The following is a 26,105-nucleotide window of genomic DNA, read 5'->3' as shown; positions in this document are numbered from 1 at the left end:
CTCGGTCACTGGCCCGGAGTGTGTGGTCCAGGGAGTAGGTAAGGCCCACTGGAGCCAGGTCGTCTCATTTTTGTTTTGCGGGAGCTCCTGCCTGAAACTCACGGAGCTCAGAGGAGGTTTCATTTTGATTTTGACTGTCCATGGCTATTAGGGTACCTCCACATCTTGTCCCTTCTCCCATTTAGTCGACAAATAGGGGGCCATCAGGACGGGGGTGGGGTGTGGGGGGAGAATGGCCAACCCTGTGAATTCCAGAGGAGGAGGCAGCAGGCCAGAGAGGCCACACAGGCAGCTAAGTACTTTGGGGGATGGGAGGCAGCCAGGGAAGGCTTCCTGGAGGAGGGGGGGGGGTACAAATTGTGCCAGTAGGAGTTAGCTGGGTAGAGGAGGGCAGGAAATGTGTTTCCGCGGGGAGAGAACCACAGGTGCAAAAATTCAGAGGTGTGAGACCCTGTGGCCTGGTAGGCCTGACAGAGTTCGTGGTCTAGCCCTTCCGGATGTTCGTAGGTGCCTGTTGGGGTGGAGTGAGGGGTTACCACTGGAGTTCTGCAGGGGTAGAGCCACCACACAACTGTGGCTCTTGGCTCGCGAGGTCGGTGGTTAAATGCCGGACTCTTGATCTCAGCTCAGGTCATGATCTCACGGTTTGGGGGTTTGAGCCCCAGCATCGATCTTCTGCACTGATGGTGTAGAGCCTGCTTGGATTCTCTCTTCCCTCTCTCCCCCGTGCCCCCGCGTGCGCGCTCGCGCCCCACTCAATAAATAAATAAAAAAAAAAAAGGAGTGGAGTTACACCAGCAGCCAATGGCACCCTGGAGAACCTGGGTTCCCCCCGGAGAATGAGAGTTTTCCTCTCCACGTTTCCCTCTGTCTGCCCTTTGCTGACTTCTAGAAAGAGTCTCCGCGGGGTGCTAACTTAGTTTCTCTCCAGGCTCCTGTTGTTTAACGCTGAGCACACCCCCTGCTGGCCTCCCCAGGCTGGCCTCCCTGGGCGGAGGCGGAACGATTATTGCTCGCTGTGCATTTATTTTGGCAGCTTCTTTTTAATTAGGGCATGTTTTTCGTTGAAGCCGGTGGGTTCTAGTTCCCTTTGAAAATGTTCTAACAGCATTGAGCTCGTTGAACAAAAATATGAAACAGGTGAGAGTAATGCGCAGGGTGGTCTCCAGCAGGTGGGAATTGGGGCAGCCCGATGGGGGGGGGGGGCGCTAGGCTAGCAAGTGACCTTGCCCTTAAAGTTCTCCGTGAAGCCCCCGGAGCCTTGACTGAGGGGTGGGGAAGGACTCCATTAGTTAACGGGGGTGGGGGGCACGCTCTAGGAGCTGAGGTTCCGGTTCCAGCCTGTTACCACCCCCCCCCATCTCGCTCCTTCTCTCTGCGCGTCTGTCTGGGTCTCTATTTTTGTCTCTCCCTGTCTCCTTCCCATCCCTGTTCTCCCTCTGTTCAGATCTCCCCCTGACTGTGTCTCCCCCTTCGCTGTCTCTCTCTGTCTCTGGCTGGCTGGCTCTTTCCCATCTGTCTGTCTTCTCCCTCCCCCACCGGCACTACTTCCCCCTCCACACGCGCACCCGCCTCCCCCAGCCCTTCCTTTTTCTCATTAGAAACTCCCTGCCCCACTTCCTTTGGCTGTGAGTGACATCCTGCCCCAGAACCTTCGGAACCGAACCATCCCGGAGCCCGAGGGACTCAGCGACCACCCTTCTAGAGGCGTGGGAGGTGGTGGTGGTGTGCCACTTCCCCGCCCGGGTGTGGACAGGTGTGGAGGCCCAGGGAGGTCAGGAACCGGGCAGAGGCAGCCCAGCACTGGGTGGGCAGGGATTCTGAGCCCGCCCCCTACAGCAGCCCCGCCTCTGGGGCACCTAGTGCAGTGGCGGGGGGGGGGGGGGGGGTGAGGGGGGGGGCTGGGCAGGCCCTGAGACTGTGGGGGAGGGAGAGGAAGAGGAAGCCCCGAGTTGGCAGCGAGGGGGTGGAGTGCGGCTCTGGGTTTGCTTTGGTGTGGGGGCTTAGCAGAGCGCTGTCCCCTGCCTCTGGGGACCCCCTGAGCCGGCATACGGCAGGTGGGCAGGTGCGTGGCCCTGCAGGTCATTGCCTTCACCTTTCCTTCTGTCTCAGTGGCCGCGAACTGCCCTCGCAGGCCCCACATTGTGTTCACTCCCCCACCGGGGCACACAGTAGGCCAGCAGTGCACTTTTGTTGCCTAAGAGTTTTGGGCGGGGCGGGGGGTGGGAATAGGGATATAAGAAAATGGGCCCAGCCTCGTCCTTTCCCAGAGGGGGAGAGTGGAGGTTATTTGCTAAGGTCATGGAAACAGATCTGGAGTACAGAACAGGTCTGGGTCCCCAAGGCGGATGCACTGCGGGGAGAGCGTTTAGCTGGTGGGTGCTCAGCTGGCCCTCCGGGGGCGTCATGTGGAAACTCCCTCCTAGGAGGTGGGACACTGGAATTTGAGGCTGGCTCGCCCTCACCCACCTGCTGGGCATCTCTGCTGCCCTCCTCTCCTGCCTCCCTCCCCTCTTGAGCAGGTTTATAGCAGCGTGGCACCTTGAAGCAAGCAGCGGCTTCCCCTGGAAGGCTTGCTCCACACAGCTGGCTGCACCCCATGCCCAGAATCCCCCCATTCAGCAGGTCTGGAAGGGGCCTGAGCGTTTGCATTTCTAATGGGTTCCCAGGTGCTGCCAGTGCCGCTGGTCTGGGAACCCATTTTGGGAACCCCGGTGGTAGAGGTTAAGCATACTCTAAAAACCAAACTGGTGCAAGACCCTACTCCACCACCTACCCTGTGAGCTCATAGGCAAAGACTTTGACCTTCCGGTGCCTCAGTTTCCTCATCTGTACAATGGGGCCGTAACGGCACCGTCCTTATAGATTGGTTGTGAGGACCAAATGAGCTAATACATGTAAAGTGCCTAGAACAGCGTCTGGGCACGAAGTAAGCAGTATTTGCGTGTTTGCTACTATTACTGTTCTTGCTATTGTAATTTTTATTACCGTTATCATTTACCCCCCACCTTGACCTTGAGACTGCTGTGTTTTCAGTGACTCCTTTGCCATTCCCGGTCCCCAGTGCACTGGTACGCCTCTGGGCCTCCCCTCCCCCTGGGGCCCTTCCCCTACTCTCTACATCTGTTCGGATGCTAGGAATCTTTCTCTGAACTCCTGCCTGACCCTCACCACCTGCTGCCGCATGCTTCCAGAATCCACAGTCCCTTCCTCTTGACCTCCCTGGTCACATGACTTATTTATTCCCCCGATCAAGCTTTTATTTCATTCTGCCCATTATCCGGTTACTGGAGCATCAGTTTCCTGGGCTGATCCCCAAACCCCTCCAAGATGAGACTTCTCAGGGGCTTTGATGGTGCAAAGGAAGTCCCCTGGGAATGTTACTCCCAAAGTACAGCCTTGATGTGTTTCACGCAGGCCGGCCCCGTGGCAGCAGAGGTCAGAGAAGGCTCCCAGGGCTGCAGGGTGGAACACACATCTGGGGTGTGGGATTTCCCTAATGAATAAGAACACGTGGGATTTCCCTAATTAATAATAATCGGCATCTGAAAGTCTCAAGTTCAAATCTAGCTTTACCCATTTAGTGCTGTGTGGCCTTTGTTAATTTTCTTAACTATTCGTGTCGTTTGCAGCTTCATTTTAAAACGGTAACCATTGTAGGGGCACCTGGGTGGCGCAGTCGGTTAAGCGTCTGACTTCAGCCAGGTCACGATCTCGCGGTCCGTGAGTTCGAGCCCCGCGTCGGGCTCTGGGCTGATGGCTCAGAGCCTGGAGCCTGTTTCCGATTCTGTGTCTCCCTCTCTCTCTGCCCCTCCCCCGTTCATGCTCTGTCTCTCTCTGTCCCAAAAATAAATAAACGTTGGAAAAAAAAAAAAATTAAAACGGTAACCATTGTCCCACCGGTGGGTTTTTGTGAGGATTCAGCCAGGCCCCATTTATGCAGCAAGTATTGAGCACCTTCTGTATGCCAGCCTCTGTGCCAGGTACGAGGGTCCCTGCCCTTGGGGAGCTGACAGCTTAGGGGAAAAGCTGAAGAGGAAGGGAAATATGTCAGAGCTCTCCAGAGAACCAGAACCTATAGGACGGGAGAGGAGATTTATCAGAGGAATTGGTTCACCCGGTGAAGGGGGCTGAGACTTCTGCAAGGAAGCTGGAGAGCAGGAAAGCTGGTAGTGAAATCCAGTCTGAGTCCGATGGCCTCAGAACCAGCAGCACAAATGTCCGGGGGCAGGACAGGACAGATGGATGGCCCACCTCCAGCAAAAAAAAAAAAAAAAAAGCAAATTTGCATTTCTTCCAGGTCTTTGCTCTATACAAACCCTCAACAGCTTAGGTAAGGCCCACCCGCCTTTGATGATGGCGCCTTCTTTACTGGGCCTACCAATTCAAATGCTAATCCCTTTGGGAAACTACCCTCAAAGACACACTCAGAAATAATGTTTTACCAGCTGTTGGGGCAGCCCTTAGCCCAGTCTGGTTGACACACGAAATTAACCATCACCGAAGAAGTACGTGCATAATAGTGTCCTTCTTCCAGGAGGCCATGCTGGGTAGGAGGTGGCCCATGAGAAGCGCTCTGTGCACCGAAGAGGCCCTAGGTACTTGGTAGGGCCTTTGATTATGTAATTATTATGTAATTGATTGATTATGTAATTATGAGGAGGAGGAGGTGAAAAAGGACGGGAGGCGTGGCAGGGAAAAGGAATAGTGTCAGTAACAATGTGGGGACTGGAAGGTATTTGGTGTCAGAACCATGATATTCGCGGTCAGTGCTTACTGATGCCCTAGTGTGTGCCAGGTAGTCTGCGGAGGGCCTCCTGGGTACAAACTCATCTTGGCCTCCAGGGAGGTGCTCTTGTCCCCGTTTGACAGAGGAAGGACGTGGGGCATGGCAGTTGGGGAAGTGGAGAAACTGGTCTGGGGAAGTGGAGAAGTGGCGATTTGAAGTGGGGTTTTTAGCCCTCCTTCTGGAGGTGAGACTGGTAGGGCTGGAGCCTGATGCAGAGGGCTCAAGTGTTGCCTTGAAGCTTCTGGAGTCCCTGGGGTGGACAGGGTGGGGAGGTCTGCAGCCCATCTCACCTTCCAGTCCGAGCAAGCCAGTGCGGTATGAAGCCGCACAGAAATGGGTGGGAAGCGGGGGGGCCCCTCTCTGGCCTCCTTCCGGTGGGGTCGGCCGGTGGGTGGCAGCTTCCTAGTGGGGCTGGGAGTGATGGGCATGGCCAGACGCGTGGTTGGGAGCCCATGTCCTCGAGGGCAAGGACGCCCAGGCGTGTGCCCCTTCATCGAAAGGTGATGATTTATTGCCACCTTTTCCCAGCTCTGCTCTTTGGGGACCTGCTCCACTTGGGACTGGGGACAGAGAGAGCCGAGATGAAGCGGGTAATGAGGACACCAGGGAACTGCATCTGCCTCCAGCCGTTCAGTTCTCAAATCCCTGAATACCTATTGTGAGAAGTAAGCCCACTGACCCCATCGAGGGAGGGACGTGGAGGCTTGGAGCAGAGTGAAGGAGGCTTTAATCAACGTTCTTGCAAGAGCGGGTGTCTGAGACAGGCCCACTGGGGGCAGTTAAAGCAGGCAGTTTATCTCCTAGCCTGCAAGCCCCTCCCCTGATCCCTCATTGGCTGCGAGCTACAGAGGGTACAGCCTTACCCGGCCATCCCCCATGCCCATAGGCTGATTGGAACAGTCTGATTGGAACGAATGTTGGCGCATGCTCATTGCAAAGCCCGCAAAAATAAGCTGGTGAAACGGAGAGGGGAAGAAGCAGCAGAAGTGAGGTGTCCGAGGGCTTGGGACTCCATTATGGGGGGTGGGAGGGGTTCGTACACTTTGCGGCAGGTTGTAAACCTCTTGTTAATTAGGCAGCACAGCTTTTATTTGGTATTTCTGAAAATGAATCCTCTCCCTTACGAATCGCACTTGTGACTTGCCAGTTCCTGAGCAAACAGGTGCACATTTATCTTTTTGTGTGTGGTGTCCTTGAAAGCTCACAGTGATGTGGCGCTGGCATCCAGAGGATATGATGATATGATATGGTGGGGAAATGGGGCCTTTTGAGTAAGACGCTTTTGAATTAGAATGCCACCTGCCCGGAACTCAAGCTGTGAGACCTTGGGCCAGCCACTTCCCCTCTCTGGGCCTCAGTTTTCTTACCTGTAAAATGGGGATCATAATAATGACCATCTCTTGGGGTGCCGGGAAGATTATAGATAAGGTTGTCTAGTGCCCGCTGCACAGAAGTGCTCGACAATTTGTGGCAATAAGGATTATATTGTTCACCCATTTAACAGATGAAGAAACTGAGGCTCAGAGAAGTTCAAGGACTCTCCCCACACCTGGTCCTGTGTCTGGCCATGTCCAGGCAAGTCTGCAGATGGAAATACTTTCCAACAGGGTCCAAGGCCTCCTCTGGGGCCCAAACCATTTTTCTGTAGGAAAAGGCTGTTCACTCACTCCGAATCTGGAGTGGCCCTCCCGGAGGACAGTGAGCTGTGAGGAGGTGCTCCTTCCTCACGGGTTTCAATCCGTTAAGTGTTCTTGTTCTGAACAGCTCTTGGGGCCTTTGAGACCTTTGCTGTTCTGTCTCCTTCATGAGCAGGTGAGGGACAAAACTCTCCTGGTCCTGGGCTGTGTTTGTCCAAGAGGGAAATAGAGGGGCAGGGAAACTAGATGCCCAGGTTGGTGTGGCCTCAGAACCAAGCCTGCAAATTGTGTTCTTAAAACCCCCCGCCCACTCCTGGGTGGCTCAGTCGGTTGAGCGTCCGACTCTTGATTTCAGCTCAGGTCGTGATCTCACGGTTGGTGAGTTCGAGCCCCACATCGGGCTCGGTGCTGACAGCACAGATTCTCTCTCTCCCTCTCTCCCCGCCCCTCCCCTGCTTGTGCTCTCTCTTTCTCTTTCAAAATAAATAAACTTTTTTTTTTTTTTTTAATTTTTTTTTTCAACGTTTATTTATTTTTGGGACAGAGAGAGACAGAGCATGAACGGAGGAGGGGCAGAGAGAGAGGGAGACACAGAATCGGAAACAGGCTCCAGGCTCTGAGCCATCAGCCCAGAGCCCGACGCGGGGCTCGAACTCACGGACCGCGAGATCGTGACCTGGCTGAAGTCGGACGCTTAACCGACTGCGCCACCCAGGCGCCCCAAAATAAATAAACTTTAAAAAAAAAAAAACAAACACCCAAATCCTACTTCTGTCCAGACTCACATGCCCACAGTATCACCAGGATGAAAGTCAAATGCCTCTTGGATGAACCATAAAAAAAAAAAAAGGTGTGGACCTTCTTATCTGGGGACACGACCTCTTGACCTGCAGCCCTTGCAAAACCTCCACAGCAAAGAAGTGGAAGGTAATGCAATCAGAAAAAGCCATAAATTACAACCCGGGGGCAGCCAAAGACCTTCTAAGCAAAATATATGGGAACAGCCTGACTTTTGTGTAAAGCAAAATATACAGGAACAACCTGACTTTTTTGTAAGAGTTGGCTTCCCGTGTGGAAAACTCTACATGTGGAAAACTTCTACCTACACCCTTGGGGCAGAAGTTCGAGTGGTTAGCTGGCTCCTGAGTCTCTATGTAAGACTTTGGAAATCAGTTTTGCCTAGGCTTGTCAAAGCATTTAAAAAAAAAAAAAAATCATTCTGGGGCCTGGGAGAAGACCACTAAGTGGGAAGCACGTAGAGGTCAAAAGAAATGATTAGGTAGGTGTATTTATTGGGTCAGGTAAGGCACATCACCTTCAGGTATGGCTGGATCCAGGTGCTCCACTGTATTAGGACGTGTCTCTTAGATAGACTTTCTTTTGTGGTGGCTTCATTCTCAGGCATGCTGTCCCCAGGAACACTCCCGGGCATACATACCAGTCTTGGCTGTAAGGGAGCCATTTCTCTAGTAATTCTTGAAAATCCTGGGATTGACTCCTCTTCACCCTCCTGCCCATGCCCATCTCTAAATTTCTGTACCCTTGTTGGTCAGCCCTCCATCACTGGTCCTGAGCATGGGATCAGCGCCATCCTGGTCCCAAAGACCGATCCCAGGGGGTCAGAGAATGCACGTTTGGTAGGCAGCGGGACAGATAATCCACACCAGTAATGGAGCAGAAAGAAGAGAGAGGCAGAATTTTGGCCCTGGAGGAGAAGGTGGGCGTAGGCACTGCCATCCGTTGGAGTTAGCTGCCGTTTGCCTTTCACAGATAAGAAAATGAAGCTCAGAGAGGTCAAGTGACTTCCCTATGGTCACAAAGATGATAGGGAAGAATTCAAACTTGAGTCCTTCTTCCTGCAAAACCCATTCTTTCACTGCTCCCTGATACCTGAGGACATTTGGCAATCAACACAGTGAGCTCAAAAAAATGAAATACTGACGCCTGTGGGTGTGCCAGGCTTTGCGTTAAGAATGGGAATACAAAAGAAATTTTAAAAAGGCTGCAGGGCCCTGCAGCCCATCAGCTCCCCACAGTCAAGTACGGGAGATGAAGGGGCAAACAGCAATTACCGTAGAAAATGGTGAGGGGTAGGCATAGGGAACCATGAGACATAGGGAGTACTTAGTCTAATCTGGGCGTTCTTGGAAGATTTCCTGGAAAAGGTGATGCTTGAGCGGAGGTGATAACAAGCCAAGATAACGTTGGGTAGAGGATATTTGGGTACCTGTTAGATAGGGCTCTTGATTGACAAAGCCAGAAACCCAGCTCCATGGAATTAAGCAAAAAAGTATTGGCTCATGTCACTAACAAGTTGAGGGGTAGGGATGGCTTCAGGCATGGCTGGATCCAGGAATCCAACTAATGGCAGGGAGTCGTGGCTCCATCTTCTTGCCTAGGCTTCTCAGGCAGGCTCTGCAGGTGGTGACCAGAGATGTCCCCGTACTTCCGGCCCCGCACCCTATTTGCTTAGCTTCCCCAGAAGATCCTGTTGAGGCTCTAGCTGACTTTCACAGACCTGGACTGAGTTACGTATCCGTCCCTGAACTGACACTGTGTCCTGGGACACATGCTCACACCTGGAGTCGCAGGTAGACTGAGAACATAAATAGGAAAATCAGGGGTGCATGGCATCTATCAGGTCGATAGACAATCCGTTTGGCTGGCGTGCAGGGTGGTGATCGTGAGGCCCCCACAAGCCATGAGAAGAATTGCATCCTGAGGGTATCTGGGAGCCTTGACATGCACACTGTTGGCGAGTAGGGGGGCTGGAGGTGGGGACCAGGTAGGATGGGGAGGTATTCACATTGTTCCTGACGGATGCGAGGTGCTTTCTCGTGGCGGTTTTGACTTGCATTTCCCTAATGGTCAGTGACGTTGAGCAGCTTTCCATGTGCTTTTTGGCCATCTGTAGATCTTTGGAGAAATGTCTGCTGAGCTCTCTTACCCAGTTTCGAATCAGGTGGCTCATGCTATAGTTCCTCGTATGTTCTGGTTATCGTGACTTGCAAATATTGTCTCCTCTTCTGTGGGTTGGCGTTTTGCTCTTCGGATATCTTTTGATGCACAAAATGTTTTACTCTCCGCGAAGTTCCGGTCGCCTGTTATTTTTTTCTTCTGCTACCTGTGCCTCTGGTGTCACAGCCAAGAAATCATTGCATGGCTCTGTCTTGAAGGTGAGGTCGGCAGGATTTGCTGCTGGGTCGGGTTGGGGTTGGGAGAGAGAGGGGGGAGTCTTGCTTTGGGCTGCCTTCAAGCCTTTCGGCCTGCGGATAATACGCTGCCACCAAGTGAGGGTAGCATGTATTTGGGGGGATAACCAGGCGATCAGCTTGGGGCGCCAGGTCAACGCCCAAGTGGCAGTGACGAGGAGACAGTGGTTGCCCGAGTCTGGTGTTGGGGAGGGAGTTCTGGATTGGAGGTGATAATCCAGGGGTCGTCAGCCTGGAGGAGCAGAGTAGGAATCTCCTGCTACCTGTGTCTGAACATTGGGGTTTGGCCCGGGGTCCGGAAGGAAGACGCCTGAAAATGTTCTCGCTCCGAGGAAAGAGGAAGATAGTAGGCATCACCTCCTTGGCCTCCCCTCAAAAGCTCCCCCAGCCTGGCTGCTCCTTTCTTGGGTGTGGGTTTGGGGACGTGTGTACCAGGAACTGGCTTGTGGGTGGCGGGATCGGAGGCCTCGGCCCTGTTGACTTTTATGTTCCCAGCGCCCGGCACCGAGCCTGGCCCTGGGAGGGCGCCTGCCGGTTGAGGGAATGAATGGAGTCCTGTGTGCTCCGCTGTAGCAGAAACAGGAAGGTGTGCAGGGTGGGGGTGGGGTGCCCGGGCAGCACCACCGTTCCTCAGCCTCTGACCGAGTGTGGCTCTTTAAGACTACTTTTATGAAAGGCTCTCATCCGTACAGAAAGCCGCGTACATCATGGGTGGACGGCTCGATGAATTTGCAGGTGAACGTGCCCGTGTGACGGCACCAGATCGAGAAAAAAAGCACGTGCCTCGGGGCGCCTGGGGGCTCAGTTGGTTAAGCATCCGACTCTTGATTTCCGCTCAGGTCAGGATCCCCGGGTCGTGGGATCGAGCCCTGCGTCCAGCTCTGCCCGACAGCGTGGAGCCTGCTTGGGATTCCGCCCCCGCCCCCCGCCCCCCAACCTCTCTCCGCCCTTCCCCTGCTTGACTGCTCTCTCTCTCTCTTTCTCAAAATACATAAATAAACTTAAAAAAAATCTTTTTTAAAGCACATGCCTTGTACCCCCTCCAACAAGATGTCCGTACCCCTCCTCCAGTCAGGTCTCCCCAAAGGCTGACCACCATCCTTAAATCTCCTATTAGAGATTAATTTTGCCTGCCTTTGTACTTTATAGACCTATCAAGTATAAAATACTTCACATACGTCAAAACGCAGATGCTCTCTTTTGTATTGGCTTTTTTCCCCCCCGCTCAACATAGGTCTATGAGATTCATCCTGAGTGTTGTGTCAAGTGTTGGCTTGTTCATCTGCCTGGCTGTTGGGTGTATATTTATTTATTCGTATTTACATGTGAAGTCTCTTGGTTATGGGCGTCTGGGTAGTTTCTAGTTGGGGGCTTTTGCGGATGGTGCTCTTGGGAACATTTGGTGCTATTGGGACTTTGGTGACGAGTTAGATGCATTTCTGATGGCATCACATCCTTGCTAACACCTGGTATTATCTTTTTTTTTTTTTTTTAAGCGATTCAGCTATATAGCAGTCTTCTATTGTACTTTTAAATTTGCATTTACTTCCCTGATGGGTGAACGTTTGAAGAACGTTTTGAACCTCAAAATCCTTGATTTGAAGACAGGGCAAGCCCTCTACCTGTCTGAGCCTCAGTTTCCCTCTCTGAACCCTGCAGAGTCTTTATGTTTAGCCCAGTGCTTAGCGTGTAGATGGAGCTGTGACTGTTTTAGAACCTTTGCTGGGATGAAAGAACCCTGACCTAAAACAGGCGACACTCACCCTGTGGAGCTTTCTCAACCTAAATCCTCTCTGTTTCTCAGGTCAGTTCTATAAATATCTATTAAGCACCTACTATATACCAATCTCCAGGTTGGGTGGCTCTGGAGGTGAGCGCAGGGGGCTGCGGGAACCCAGAGGAAGCGCTGACTGGGCTACGGCATCACGGAAGGCTTCTTGGAGGAGGCAAGCCTCACGGGGTTGAGTAAAGTTGAGTACGCCTCTTGCGTTCAGGCACACGCTTGGGTGCCTTCTGTGCGCCAGGCACTGGCTTCCACCCCGAGGTGATTGCGCTCCCAGGGACACTGGCACTAGCTGGAGATACTGTTGGTCGGTGCACCTTGGGGAGGGGATGCTACTGTCGTCTGGTGAGTAGAGGGTGCGACGTTAACAGTCAGGGGCGCGAGCAGAGGGACTAGGAGCATCACCCTATCCAGAGGATGTCAGAGGAGCCATTGCAGAAGGAGGAATCTGGAGCTGAATTTTGAAGGAGTCAGTGGGAAGAGGCAGGAAGCGGGGGCCGCTGAGGCAGGGCGCTGGTGAATCTTGGAGATGGACCCCTGTGTGCTCAGGGGCTTTCACTCCAAGCTCAAGCCTGGAGATGAGGCAGGAGAGGACCGCGGGGACCAGGCACACACAGTTAAGGACTTGATCAGCCTGTGTCCCCCACAACCCCCACCCCACCCTCCGGGATCCCTAAGCCCCATGTGGCTGTCGAGCCCTTGCGATGTGGCTGGTGTGGCTAAGGAACTGAGTGTTTTATTTTCAAGATCATTTAAATTTAGATTGCAACACAGATACTTGATTCCGTTCTTGGAAAACTTGGAAGCATGTGTGGGACTATTTCGGGACGCGAATGTACTTTTTCAACCGTAAATTCTGTGAGCTCCAGATACAGATCAGAGAGGCCCGGTGAAAAGTCGAATATACACCCCAGATTTAAAAGACATAGTGCTAAAGCAGGGGTGGTGGGGGGGAGAGGGAAAATGTCTCATTAATTTTAATCTTGGTACTGATTTTAAATCATACATGTGCTTTATGTTGACTTATTTACATTTCTATATTGCGTAACGATGGTATTTTGGATATGTGGAGTTAAATAGAAGTCTAGAATCAAATTTCATTTCACCTTTTTCTTTTTCCTTCTTCAATGTGGCTTCTGGACAGTTGGATTCCACGCATGGCTCACCGTGGATGTCGCTGTCATAACCCCTGGGGAGGAGCTGGAATGTTCTACTGAGGCTGAGGGCTCGTGGAAGGGGTTAGGCGGGGGAGCCACCTGGTCGGGTTTCCTTGGAACTTAACACCCTCCGGCCATAGTGGTAAGAGAAGATTCCAGAGGATGGGATGAGTTCGGCCATAGGGAGACAGTGCAGCCTACAAGGCTTGAGCTGTGGCCACAGAGAGAAACCTTGATGCCCAGGCAGGTAGTGGCTGCTGGGGATGTAGGGGCAGGTGACCAGACTGGGCCCCGGAGGGAGGAGGAGCCTGTGCGGAGGGGCGGGCACATCCCAGGACTGCCCGCTCCTTCAAAGAGGCCTCACAGCTAAAAGCCAGCAGGAGTGACCTTGGCTCCCGCCCCCACCAGTCTGCCTGCTTCTGCCGGCGTCCACTCCAGACCTAACCTGGTCCTTCTCTGCCCTGCTGGCTGCAGCCTGCACCCCACTCAGGTTTGACTCCCCACCTTCTGCTGCCCTGCCCTGCTCTGCCCTCCACGGCTTTATCAGCTGTGTGGCCTCGAGCAAGTGACTTGCCCTCCCTGGGGGCTGCTGGCTTTGCATGGCCTCACCCAGGTCGCACTTGGGGCGTAGGAGAGATGCCCACAGACGACAGGTCTTCCTGGGCTGGGTCTTTGGAGGGGTGACAGTGTGGAGCGTCAGGGGACGTTGGGCATGGCAGTCTCCCGTTTGCTGGGTGGCTCCCCATCTCCCATCTCTGGATTATGTCCCCGCTGCCCCCTGCTTTGGAAACTGAGGCTCAGAAACGAGAAGGGGCTTTCCTAAGTCCACACAGCTCAACAGAGGCAGAATTCACACGGGGAACGCAGGCCTTGTCAGTGCAGGGCCACCGCTCCCGTGACCGTGTCTCAGTTTGCGATCAAGGGTAGGGCGCCGAGCCTCGGTATCCTCATCTGTCGGGGGGGGGTGGAGAGCAGAGCTGACCACGGCCGGTGGCGGTGGGGACGGGGTAGTCGAGGGGGGCAGTTCAGTGCCAGCTGCAGGGGGGAGATAGGCCTCCAGATAACGCTACTGTGTGTGGACCGATTCGCGCGGATCAGTTCCTCACGGCAACTCTCTGCAGCTGCTGGTGTGAGCCCATTTTCAGGGGGAGGAAACTGAGGCGCATATGTGCACCTCATCAGTTGAAGCTGGGGCCCCAACCAGTTCCTTGGCCCCGGGGCCCTCTCCGTCCCCAGCACGGGCCCCGTCCTCACCCTCACCCCAGCATCCTGACATCACTTCTTGTGCTCGATGAGGGCCGGCTTGCGCTGTCCCCGGGCCTGGTCCTCCGTCCTGGATGACTGGACATAAGTGGGTACAGCGCAGCCTCCCCAGTGGCACTCGGAGATGCCCAGCCCACGGAGCTCGTGCCCCACCTCGGGAACTTTCCTTCCTTTGCCAGGAGAGCCGTGACCTTTCCGCCTCCCTGCTCTGAGCCGCTTTCTGCCAGCCAGAGTGGGTGGGCAGGAAGCTGGCAGGGGACATGCCCGGGGGGGCCTGGCCAGATCCTGAGAGCCAGAGCTGAGAGGGGTCCTGCTTGTCTGCACACCTTGTTCAGCCTCAGTCTTCGTATCTGGAAAAGGGGAGGAGTCGTCAGCTTCACAAAAACAGCAGCGTCTGACAGTCCGAAGTCGGTGCAGGAGGACTCACAGACCCCTGGCCTTCTGGAGGCGCTTTGGCAGTTTCTGCTGAGGTGTCGAGACGCGCGGCTCCCCAGCCAGCGGACCCTTTTTACGCAGCTGCCTAGGTCTGTGCTTCTCAAGTTTTAACACGCATGGGAATCCCCGCGGGTCTGTTAAAATGCAGATTGGATCTGGAACCTGCCAGAGGGGAAGAGCAAGCTCCCAGGGAACCCTGCTGATGCAGTTAGCAAGGCCCCAGGGTGCCTCTCACACGTGGGTATGAGGAGGCCTGCTCCTTAGCGATGGGGCCGGTTGCATCAGAGATGGGAACAGCCTAAATGTCGCTCAGGAAGGCTTTGACCACGGATGGTGGGCCATCCCTGCTGGGGAAAGGGGAGGAGGTGCTCTCGCACAATTTAAAGGAGGGGTCTTGTCTTCTGTGAGGATGGACCGCTGTCTGAGCGCTGGGGCTTTGCCTCTGTCATTCGCTCATGTGACCCCTGGCTAACCTGGGTCTGGCTGGGCTACAGGGAACACATGGTGCTCCGGCAACGTTTACTGAGTGGCGAACACGTGTGCGATACCCCCGTGACCTAACGTGGAGGGAATTAAGCGGGTTTCAGGACGTGCGTGATCCAGGGCTTCTCAGCCTCGGCGTCACGGACGTTTGGGGCCAGATGATCGTTTGTGGTATGGGCTGAGCTGGACATTATAGGACGCTTAGCCACACCCCCGCCTCTGCTCCTGAGATGGCCCCTGGCTGTGACAACCAAAACTGTCTCCAGATATTGCCAGTTGTCCCCCTGAAGGGTAAAATCGGTCCCTGGCGGGAGATGATGGTGTGCGCGTGGAAGGAGGGGAGGAGGGATGCTCGGGAGGGTGGGAGGGAGGCCCTGTGTGATGGCCATTCAGATACATGTCCGACCAGGACCTCATAGAAAGGACAGGCGGCTCCTCCCCAAACTGATCGACCGTGGTTACCTCTTAGAAAAAGGGACCACGGGGCACCTGGGTGGCTCAGCTGGTTAAGCATCTGACTGGATTTCAGCTCAGGTCATGATCTCGCGGTCCGTGAGTTCGAGCCCCGCGTCGGGCTCTGTGCCGATAGCTCGGAGCCTGGAGCCTGCTTCGGGTTCTGTGTCTCCCTCTCTCTCTGCCCCTCCCCTGCTCGCGCTCTGTCTCTCTCTCTCAAAAATAAACATTAACTAACCAACTAACTAACCAAAACAGCATTGGAGATCTTGCTCCAAGGAGACTTAAGCCGTCTCTTAAAAAAAAAAGAAAAATGAAGATTGTACCTGTGACTTGAATACTTAAATAAATTTTAGAACTAGGAATGATACAAGGACCTCTTCTAGAGTTGTGAGGGTTTAGAAGATATTTTTTAATGTTTATTTATTTTTGAGAGAGAGAGCGCAAGCGCGCATACGAGCGGGGGAGGGGCAGAGAGAGCGAGAGAGAGAGAGAGGGAGGCAGAGAATCCAGTGCAGGCTCTGTGCTGTCATGAAAAGCCCTACGTAGGGGCTCAAACCTACGAACCATGAGATCATGACCTGAGCTGATGTTGCACGCTCACCCAGCTGAGCCACGCAGGCGCCCCTGGAGTTGTGAGGGTTTTTTTTTTTTTTTTTTTTAATTTTTTTTTTTCAACGTTTATTTATTTTTGGGACAGAGAGAGACAGAGCATGAACGGGGGACGGGCAGAGAGAGGGAGACACAGAATGGGAAGCAGGCTCCAGGCTCTGAGCCGCCAGCCCAGAGCCCGACACGGGGCTCGAACTCCCGGACCGCGAGATCGTGACCTGGCTGAAGTCGGACGCTCAACCGACTGCGCCACCCAGGCGCCCCAAGGAGTTGTGAGGGTTTAACTAGAGTTTGCACCTGAAGGGATCAGCAGAGTGCCTGGCACACACTGGGAACAACCAGAGGAAACCACTGTTGCCCTTACTGTGAGGCTTGCAGCACCCCCGCCGCCCCCCCCCCCCCAGCCGCAGCCCTGAAGCAGAAGGAAGCAGTTAAGACCTTGTTTGCATTTGGGCAGAGGAGCTCAGAGAGAGGGAGGGACTTGTGCAAGGTCACACAGGAAAGTAGAAGGGAGCCACTCTTCATGGCTCTGAGACAGGGGCCATCTCTCCTCTGTCACCCTGGGGCCCCTGCCGGGTGTTTGGACCTCCTGGTCCCCGCACCTGTGGACTGAGGCCATCTGGGCTGCTTCAGGTCCCCCGGCTTGTTGATCACTTGACATGTACCGGTGCCCAGCTGGCACCCAGAAATCCCCCTTGGGGATTGTGCTGGTTTTGCACAGCAGCGCTAGGGGGATGGCCAAGGATGTGACAGAGGACCTTGGCAGAAAGTTTCCTGTAGATGGGCACTGGCTGCCAGCCCTATGCAGCTTCGGAGTCCTACTGCACCTCTCCTGCTCAAATACCTGCCATGGCTCCCTAGTACCTAAGTCTCAATTTCCTACCCGTGCCTACTGGGTTAGCGTTCCACGCCCTTCAAAGGATCCTGCCCGACATGACTAGATTCCAAGTACTAATAATAGTGATAACGATAATAATAGGACGCAGAGCACCTACTATTTGCCAGGTAGAGTAGTAAGTACTTTACCTGCACTGTTTTATTTAATCCGCACAGAAACCATCTGGCACTGCCACAAGGCTGATTGTCATTTTACAGATAAAGGAAACTGATGCTCGCAAAAGTGGAGTGTCCTGCCCAAGGTCACGTAGCTCCTGGCCCTGCCAAGATCTTCACCCTGACTTCAGAGCCAGACTTTAAATCAGAAGGTCAACCTACCTCATCTTGTTAGGGGAGTGAGCCAGCACGAGGCCAGCAGAGAGGAGCCCAGGGCTGGGTGTCTGGAAAGCTGGGCCCAGGCCCGGCCTGCTCCGTGACCTTGACCAGACAGACTCTCCTCTCTGGGCTTGCTGTGGGTTGTCTCGGCAGCTGGCTCTGTATTCCAGAGCTTAAGGTCTCCAAGTTATGCCGCGAACCTGGGAACAACCCCCCCGCCCCCGCATTTCATTTTTCCATTCTTTTCTTTTGTATCGTGCCACTGATACATACTCACTGTTGGAGAGTTAGAAAACTCAGGGGGTCAGAGGGGTGGTGTGGAAGGAGAAATAAATGAAGCGTTTTAGGGTATACCCTTCTGGAGTATTTTTCCAACCTAAATATGTACCATCATGGGATCAGCTAACCTCTGTCCCCTAACTTATCCAGGATGCCTTGCGGGGTAATGAATTCTTACAGGGTCACATCTGGGTCTGTTGTGTTTGTAGTGTGGAATGTTTAATTAGAATAATTAGAGACGATGATGATGCTTTAATAGCTGGCATGTACTGGACTCCTTCTCTCAGCTCCGGCCCTAAGCACTTGCCTCAGTAGGCACCCCGGCAACCCTCTGAGGGAGGCAGCTCAGCCCATTTTACAGAGGAGGAAACTGAGACTTTTGATGTTAACTGCCTCCCACCCCCGCCCCCGGTCTCATGGCCCATCCTCAGCGGAGCCAAATGTGGACTCGTTCCCTCCTGAGCCGTCCTCCCATGCCCTTAACCCCTGTTGGGCACCCTGCCCCTTGCCTCATCACCCGTGTCCTGTTTGAGGCGGGCAACTGAGCTGGGTGCTGGCCAAGGAAGGAAGGAAGGAAGGAAGACCAATTAGGAGAAGCCACGGCGGTCTGCGGTGGCCTGATACGTCAGTCATGGCCAAAGAGAGGGTGAATGTTCTTGCTCGGAACAGCCCTCCCTCCTAGGCCTGAGAGGCAGTTGTCCTTGGGAATTCGCCAGAACCCTGTGGGGTGAAATCCGGATGGCCTCAGCTGGACGGTTTTCCCAAGACTGGAGAGTACGGGTGGCCGAGACCTCTCCCTGGAGTCCGTGGCTTCCAGGCCTTAAAGAGTTTCTGAGATGCTGGTGCCGGGCCACCTGCCGTGGCCACACTGAGCAGGGGAGCCCTCGCGAAGCGGACCTGGAAAGCGATTTCCGATTTCTGTTTTAAGGTTTAGAGAGGTTAAGAGCCTTGCCCAAGGTCACCTTCACAGCCCTTGTCTTGGAGAGCCGGGAGCGTGGGGGCATCCTGGGCTGCATTGGGGGTTCCAGCTGGAGTCAGGGGATTGGTAAGACACTTTGGATGTGCTGTCTTGTCCCCTCTCAGCAGCCCCTGGAGGTGGGCACCGCCATTGTCCTCATTCTACAGATAAGGACACTGGCCTCTTTTGTCTTTTTTCAAATGCGAACCCTGAACTCCTTTTGCGGGTGAAATCTTACAGGGTGCACCACGTGAGGTGTTGAATCAGAGAGGATTCTAGCTGCGGAAGTTGGGTGTGGGGCAGGGAAGGGCGTCTCAGAGCTCCGCCACCCCTCACGAGTCAGTGGTGGGGAAACTGAGTCCCGGAGAGGGAAGAGGCATGTCCTGGTTGCAGGATTGGAAGCACTTTCCCCTCGTCCTGCGTCAGGTCTCTGAGTGAAGGAGTCTGGCCCATGAAAAGGCGAATGAAGCCAGCTCGATGTCTAAGATCCAGTGTTTCGGAGTCAGACCTCAGTGTAAATCCTGGCCCACACCTACCAGTCTCCGGGTGGTCGCCAAGCTACTTAACTTCCCCGAGGCTTTGATTTCTCGTCTGTAAAGTGGGATGTCATTGTACCTCCTCTCGGGGTGGCTGGGAGCCTCAGATGGTGCCATGGTCACATGGCCCTCAGCTCTGTGCCCACTGAGTGAGCATACATTCACTTTGATCAAGTGACAACTCCCCATGGACTCTTGTCTTCTCTCAGCCCCCCGGGAGGAAATCTCCTCGCACACCCCATTTAACAGGTGAGGAAACCAAGGCTCAGAGAGGGTCAGTGTCTTGCCCAGAGCTGGCGAGCCAGGGAGCGGCAGAGATGAGCCCGGCTCCTGTCCCCTGTCTGTCCCCTGGCCTCACTGCCTGCCTTAGTGAGTGTGCCATGACTGTCTAAGGAGAACTGAGCTCGGTGTGGGGGGAGATGACACATAGTGTATACAGCTGGAGCTCAATAAATGCTTACCTCAAGGCCACAGTTGTAGAATTTCTCAAGGCGAGTTGAGCAGAGTGGTGCCAGAAGGAGCAGGGCTTTGTGGGGGAACCTGGTTATGCCGCTGTGTGTGGATTTCCCGGAGAGATGCCCAGTGGCCCCTGCCATCCCGGCATTTCTGGGGTCCCCAGGCTCCCCAGCTCCTGAGTACAGGTGTGAGCAGAGCCATGCATCGATTTGTGGTTTGTAGAAACAAACCCAGGTTTGTCCTGGAGGCTGTGGTGAGCGAGGCACTTGCGTTGGGCACAGAACGTAGGGGGGTGTCCAAAAATTCTGTCATCAAGGTAGAGAACATTTTAATGCAAATAAAAAAAAAATCGAAACCAATGGGTGAGCCTTGAAAGCACATGCCATGCTGTTCCGTTTACAGTTGACCCTTGGCCAGTACAGGTTTCAAATACATGGCCCACTTTATACACGGATTTTTAAAAATATATATAAATATAGGACAGTACCGTAAATGTATTTTCTCTTCTTTATGATTTTCTTCATGACACTTTCTTTGCTCCAGCTTATTTTAGTGTAAGAATATGGCTTAGAGTACCTGTAACACACAAAATATACGTTGGTGGACTGTTGATGTTATGGGTAAGGCTCCTGGTGAACAGCAGGCTATTAAGTTTGGGGCAGGGGTGGTCAAACGTTGTTTGCAGATTTTCGGATGCCTGGGGGGTCGGCCCCCCAGCCCCCATGTCGTTCGAGGGTTGACTGTATATGAAATGTTCAGAAGAGGCAAATCCATAGAAAGAGAGTAGATCCCATGGTTGCCATGGGTGGGGGAGATAAGGGATTGGGGTGATAGCTAACAGTTGGGGTCTCTCTTTGAGATGATGAAAACATTCCAAGGTGGACCGTGGGCTTGGTTGCATAACTAACCTTCTCTCAGTGAAGCCTCCGTCTCTGTGAATCCTCACAGCGGTCTTTCTCAGAAGAATTCTTGGGCCCATTTTACAGATGAGGAAACTGAGGCCCAGAGACAGGAGAGGGCACTGCTAGGGGTGTAGAGCCGAGGCAGGTGCACACCTGGGGTCTCTGCACTGCCGGTGGCTGAGACGCAGAGCTTGTTCAGCTTCCCCGCGGGGCCGCGTGTTCCGGGTCTGGGGCCACAGTCACCCCGACTCTGGTCCCCGGTGTCCTCTACTTCAGACTTGAGCCAAGGTCACCTGCTGGCATGTGATGCCCAGCGTGGGCGGAGGCCATGTTTCTTTGTAATAGTTGTATCGCCTCCTACTTTTATTTTTTAAATTTATTTTATTTTATTACTATTTTTTTTGTTTATTTTTGAGAGACAGAGAGAGAGAGGCTGGAGGAGGAGTAGAGTGAGAGAGACAGAAGATCTGAAGCAGGCTCTGCATTGACAGCAGAGAGCCTGACGTGGGGCTCGAACTCACGAACCGCGAGATCATGATCTGAGCCGAAACCAAGAGTCCGTGCTTAACCGACTGAGCCACCCAGCCACCCCTCCTACTTTTATTTTTTTTATGTAAAATCAAAACACCCAAGCCGCGCTCGGGACTATGCCATCAAGTCCGAACCCCTCCCGAGGTGGGAGTGCAGCTTTGGAGGCCCCCCTAGTGGCCCGGGAGTCTGGATGGGAACCAATGATATCTTTATTGAGTCTGATTTAATATTTCCTCCAGGTGTCCTTGTAGGTGACAGATCCAGGCAGCTGGGCCGTGGTCACCAATAGGAGCCACACATACCTTTATGTTGTATTTCAGTGGCTATAGACATCTCTTGTCATCGCTGCGTGCACGTTGTATTTGTTATAGGGCCTGCTTCTAGATCTCTGTTCTTTTCTTTTCTTTTCTTTTCTTTTCTTTTCTTTTCTTTTCTCTTTTTCTTTCTGTTTTGTTTTTCATTCATTTTTTCTTTCGTTCTTTCATTTTTTCATTTTTCGTTCGTTCTTTTGTTCTTTCGTTCGTTCTTTCTTCATTTGGTTTTAAATGTTTGATTTATTTTTGAGAGAGTGCAAGTGGGGGAGGGGCAGAGACAGAGGGACAGAGGATCTAAGTGGACTCTGCTAACAGCAGGCAGCCCGATGTGGGGCTTCAGCTTACAGACCAGGAGATCGTGGTCTGAGCCAAAGTCGGACGCTCAACCGACTGAGCCACCCAGGTGCCCCTTACTGTTTTTGATAAATGAGCACAGCGGTCACTTTATCAGAGCCTTTGTTTGTTTTTTGGTAATCGTGTCCTTGGCCAGATTTTACTATAACTGGTGTCCTTGTGATCCTTGTATTTGATTCTATTTAAAACCTGGGCACCTGGGATGCTGTCGGTTGAGCGTCCGACTCTTGATTTTGGCTCAGGTCACGATCTCGCAGTTTGTGGGTTCGAGCCCCACGTGGGGCTCTGCGCTGACAGTGCGGAGCCTGCTTGGGATTCTCTCTCCCTCTCTCTCTGCCCCCGCGCCCCCAGAATAAATGAGTAAACGTTAATAAAAACCCGCTCTTCTCTGAAGGGGTCCGTCGATGTCACAGTCGAAGGGGTCTGTGGCACCGAGCAGGTGGAAGGACCAGCGCGTCGTGGGGCTGCATCCTGACGCTGCCCTGCACCGCCGGGTGAGCGCCTGGCCTGGGTGGGCACCTTGCATGCGAATCCAGGGCCCTAAGTAGCATTTCCTCCAGCAGCAGGGTCGAGGGGAGAGGCGCTTAGTAAAAGGCAGCTCGCGGAGCCTCGTCATGTAACTTCTGAATCATAGTGTTTGGGTGTGGGACCTAGGGGTGTGCTGCACAGGGGTTTGGGAACCGAGTTGAGGGGGGAAATCACAGGGATACAGTCATAGGGCCCTGTCCCGAGTGCTTTGTGCCCTTCATTTGTTTAGTCTCACAACTCCGTTAGCAGACCCACTTTACAGATGAGGAAACTGAGGCACAAAGAAGTTAGGTAATACCTCCCCCTCCTACCCTCTCAAGGGCTGCATTAATAATGGACTCCTGCTCCAGTGCTCATTTCCTCCCCTCTGGCAGCTTCTTGGCAGAGGAATGGAGACGGGGCCTCGGGCATGCCTGCGTGCGTGTGTGTGTGTGTGTGTGTGTACCCATGAATGTGTGGCCAGTGCAAGGTCCCTTGGGCCTCTCCTGTTTGCATTGTTTACCAGGCAGGGCCCCCCGTACCATGTTTCCCCTGAGCAGGAAGTCCGGAACCAGGGGCCGTGCCAGAGGAGTGGGGAAGGCTGGGAAGGACCTGGGTTCCAGTTCAGGCACAGTTACCATCTGTGTGACCTTGGGCTAGGCACCTCACCTCTCTGAGCCTCACCTTACCCCTCTGTAAAACGGGGCTGGTAACAGCGTCTATCCCCTCGGTTGTTGGTCAGGCAGAGTGTCCAGGAAAGCACCAGACACACACAGAAGCTTCTCCCCCTGAGTCTTTATTTACTTGGCGACAGACCAGATACCAGAGGATTCTGTGCACGTGCTTCTTCATTTTTTTTTTAATGGACTGTTTGCTCCCCTGAATTTTACGTTTTCCTCTCACCCACCAAAGGCTGGCCACCTGAGGTCTCCCCCGAAGGGGGGGGGGGCAGGACCAGAATATACACCAGCTCCCGCTGGGGCTCACTGCATTCGCGCGTCCTGGGCTCGTCCCAGCCCTGCTGGGCGCGTGTGCTGCCCGTACCGTAACCTTGCCGTGCAGGCCAGGGGGTTGGCACACTGTGGCCCGCGGGACAAATCTAGCTCAGTGCCTGGTTTTGTACATCAGAGCACAGCCACACGCCTTCCTTGCTGTGTTGTCTGGAGTTGCTCTCGCGAATGGCGTAGCTGCGTCTGAGACCGTCTGACCCACGTGGCCAAGGTCGTTGGCTTCCCGGCCCTTCACAGAGGCGATTTGCCGATCCCACCTCGCCGGGCCACTCGTTTTCTCAGATCTTTGTCCACGTCCTGTGAGGACAGTACTCATAATATTAAACGCGCCTAGTTTTGCATATTGACTCTGTGCCTGGCTTGGTAGAAGTTACGTCCAGTTCCTCAAGACTCTCTTTGGTCTGGGTGTTATTCCCATTTGTCAGGTGGGAACACCGAGGCTCAGAGAGCCACACCAGAGTGACCCAGGACACCCAGCCGCTGACCGGGGGAGCCGGGATATGACCCGCGGCCTCCCCAGTTCCCATCCCCATCTTGTGCCTTAACAGAGGGCTGAACTGGGCCTCTGAGGGGGAGGCCAGACCGCATGTGGGAGCCCTTCTTTGGTCACTTTGGGTAAAAACATCCAAAGATTTGTGTTTTCCTCCTGGCTCCCCTGCTTAGCAGCTGTGTGGCCTTGGGCAGGTGACACCACCTCTCTGAGCTCCAGTAAACAGGTGGTTAATAAGGGAGGGTCAAAAGAAATAATGGGGGTGGCCAGATAGTGAGGACAAAATTCAGTAATGTGTGTAAAACCCTTAGCTTAGTACCTGGCATACAGTAAGTGCTTAATAAGTAAGAGCTAATACTTTTATTTTTTAATTTTTTTCTTTTTTTTAATGTTTATTTATTTTTTAGACAGAGAACACGAGTAGGGGAGAGGCAGAGAGAGGGGGAGACACAGAATCCAAAGCAGGCTCCAGGCTCCAAGCTGTCCACACAGAGCCCGACGCGGGGCTCGAACTCATGAACCACCAGATCATAACCTGAGCCAAAGTCAGACACTCAACTGACTGAGCCACCCAGGCACCCCAAGACCTAATGCTTTTAAAGCAGCACGCCAGCCTACCGTCTCTTCTTCCCTTTTTAAGCCCTGAGAATGCTTTCTATGCTCAAGCCTGGTCCAGAGCCCCAGAATTCATTCTGTTTCCTCTTCCTCTTGCCCCGTTGGACTCTGACTGGCTTGTCTCGGGAGTGGGTCTCCGGAGGTCTCTGATCGCCAGGGGCCCTACCCCAGAGATCACCTGTCTCCTGTCTCCCCAGCTTTGCCAGGGAAGGGTTGGGGCTTGGGGTGGTGAGGTCAGCGGGGTAGGTAGTAGCCATGGTAATGGAATGTTTGGAAGCTGGTCCCCACCGGGAAAGTTTGCAGGGCCGGTGGCTGAGCCCGGGCACAGGGGTGCCAGGCACCCCTCCAAGGCCACTCTGTAAGTCCGGCGACCTGCCTCCCTGGCCTGGGGAACCTGTTGATCTGCTGAGCTTGGAGGAACCCTGCTGAGTTAGAAAGTTCAAATGAGTTCGACCCCAGATTGGTGTGGTCTCCGTGTAAATGTCCCCTCCCTCTGTGACGCCATATGGCGTATCTCCCAGTCCCTGCTGTGGGCATTTCCTTCCGAGCATGTGTCACAGGCGTCATGATCCCACACACTGGTCTCCTTGCTCCCCGCCAGGATGTGAGCTCTATGCGGGCAGGGGTCTCTGTCTGCTGCCCTTGATGTGTCCCAGCATCTGATCAGTGCCTGGCGATAGTAGGTGCTCAATAAACATTTGTGGAATGAATGAATGTGGGTCTAAAGGGATCTGGAAGACCGAACAGCCCTCTCCCTGCCCCTCCCTTCCAGCGGTCATTCAGGGAAACCCTTGGGCCAGTGCAGAGAGAGAGCAGAGTCCCTTCTGCCCTCCCCGGCTGCCACTGACCATGTGACATTGATGTCAGGGATCTAGGGACATAACCAGATTTGGAAACTGACTTTTCTTCTTACTAAACTGTGTGGTTTCTGCGAACCACTTCAACTCTCCCGAGTTTCAATCTCCTCAGCCTATCAAATGGGGATAAAAGGCCCCACCTTAGAAGGTTCTCCTGCAGCTGAAACGAGAAAGCGAAAGCCAGCCTGTGAACAGCTCCACGTTCTAACTGATTTACAGCTCCCCCCACCCCTACGAGGCGAGATCCTCGTTCACACTGGCTACATTTCAAGTGTCCGGGTGCCCCCCCCCCCCGCTGGGAGCCTCCTTTCAGGTATTGCTGTCATCCCCATTTTAAAGATGCAGAAACTGAGGTTCGGAGAGGGTGAGTGACTTGGCAAGGCCACACAGCCAGTAGCTGGTGGAGGCGGGATCTGAGCCCAAGCAGTCTGGCCCCCTACTATACCTGGCATATGATTAAAAACACACTAGTCGCTTTATTATTTTATTACACAGAAAGACTGTGACAGTGTGTCTTGGGGAGAAAACTTATCACCAAGCACCACTCCTGTTGGCATCTTGAGTCGACGTATTTCCTTCTTGTCTTTTTTCTTCTTCTGGGGTTTGTGTTTGCCGTTCGGTTCGGCCGATTTGGCGGTTTTGCTTTTTGGCATAATTATGCACACGCCGCACCCGCGTGGGACTCTGTCATCCCTAAGCTGCAGAACCGGGGTGCCCCCTTGCCACCCTACCCTGCCATTGGGCTGTTGTAAGGACGAATTGAGGTGAGGCACGGAATGCCCTCGGTTTGGTGCCTGGCGCACAGTGGTGCTTAATAAATGCTGATGTTCCTCCCAGAAGGAAAGGAGGCTTCATGTCCACACACTCCACAACCTCCTCCCGTGTACCTCATTTTTCTTCCAAGTCAGCGCTGTCCGGTAGAACCTTCTGCAAATAAGGGGAATGTTCCAGAGCAAGGGTCCACGAACTTGTTCTATAAGTATCCACATATTAACCATTTCAGGTTTTGCTGAGTGCGTAAGGTGGGTTTTGCTGCCTCTCCTTTTCCCCGCGGCTCCTCCCCCTCCTCTTTCCCTTAAAAAAAAAAAAAAGTGCAAGCTATTCTTAAGGGCTGAAGGTTGGATTTGGTCCGTGGTTCACTGACCCCATCCTAGATCACGGTAGCCACTGGCACCACACGACTGCTGGGCACTTGAAATACGGCTGGTGCACACGAGAAGCTGAATTTAACATTTTCTTTCGTTTTCCTTAATTTCCTTT

The 26,105-nt window shown here is 53.6% G+C and overlaps 1 protein-coding gene across 3 annotated transcripts in view; it reads left to right on the top strand.

The window, feature by feature from the left end:
* TPST2 (tyrosylprotein sulfotransferase 2) overlaps positions 1-26,105 on the top strand; it is a 52,678-nt gene that overhangs the window by 7,052 nt on the left and 19,521 nt on the right. Inside the window, exon 1 of one of the 3 annotated variants that reach the window (XM_030335717.2) lies at positions 1,646-1,756. The exons of the other annotated variants lie outside the window; for them this stretch is intronic. The gene's annotated coding sequence lies outside the window, so the exon portion shown is untranslated. Of the gene's footprint in view, positions 1-1,645; positions 1,757-26,105 lie in introns of those variants that run through there. 3 annotated transcript variants of the gene reach the window in all.

This window comes from Lynx canadensis, chromosome D3 (assembly GCF_007474595.2).
Source record: "Lynx canadensis isolate LIC74 chromosome D3, mLynCan4.pri.v2, whole genome shotgun sequence".
Classification (NCBI taxonomy): Eukaryota; Metazoa; Chordata; class Mammalia; order Carnivora; family Felidae; genus Lynx; species Lynx canadensis.
The sequence above is the reverse complement of the archived record's forward strand: the minus strand, read 5'-3'. Positions and strand labels throughout refer to the sequence as shown.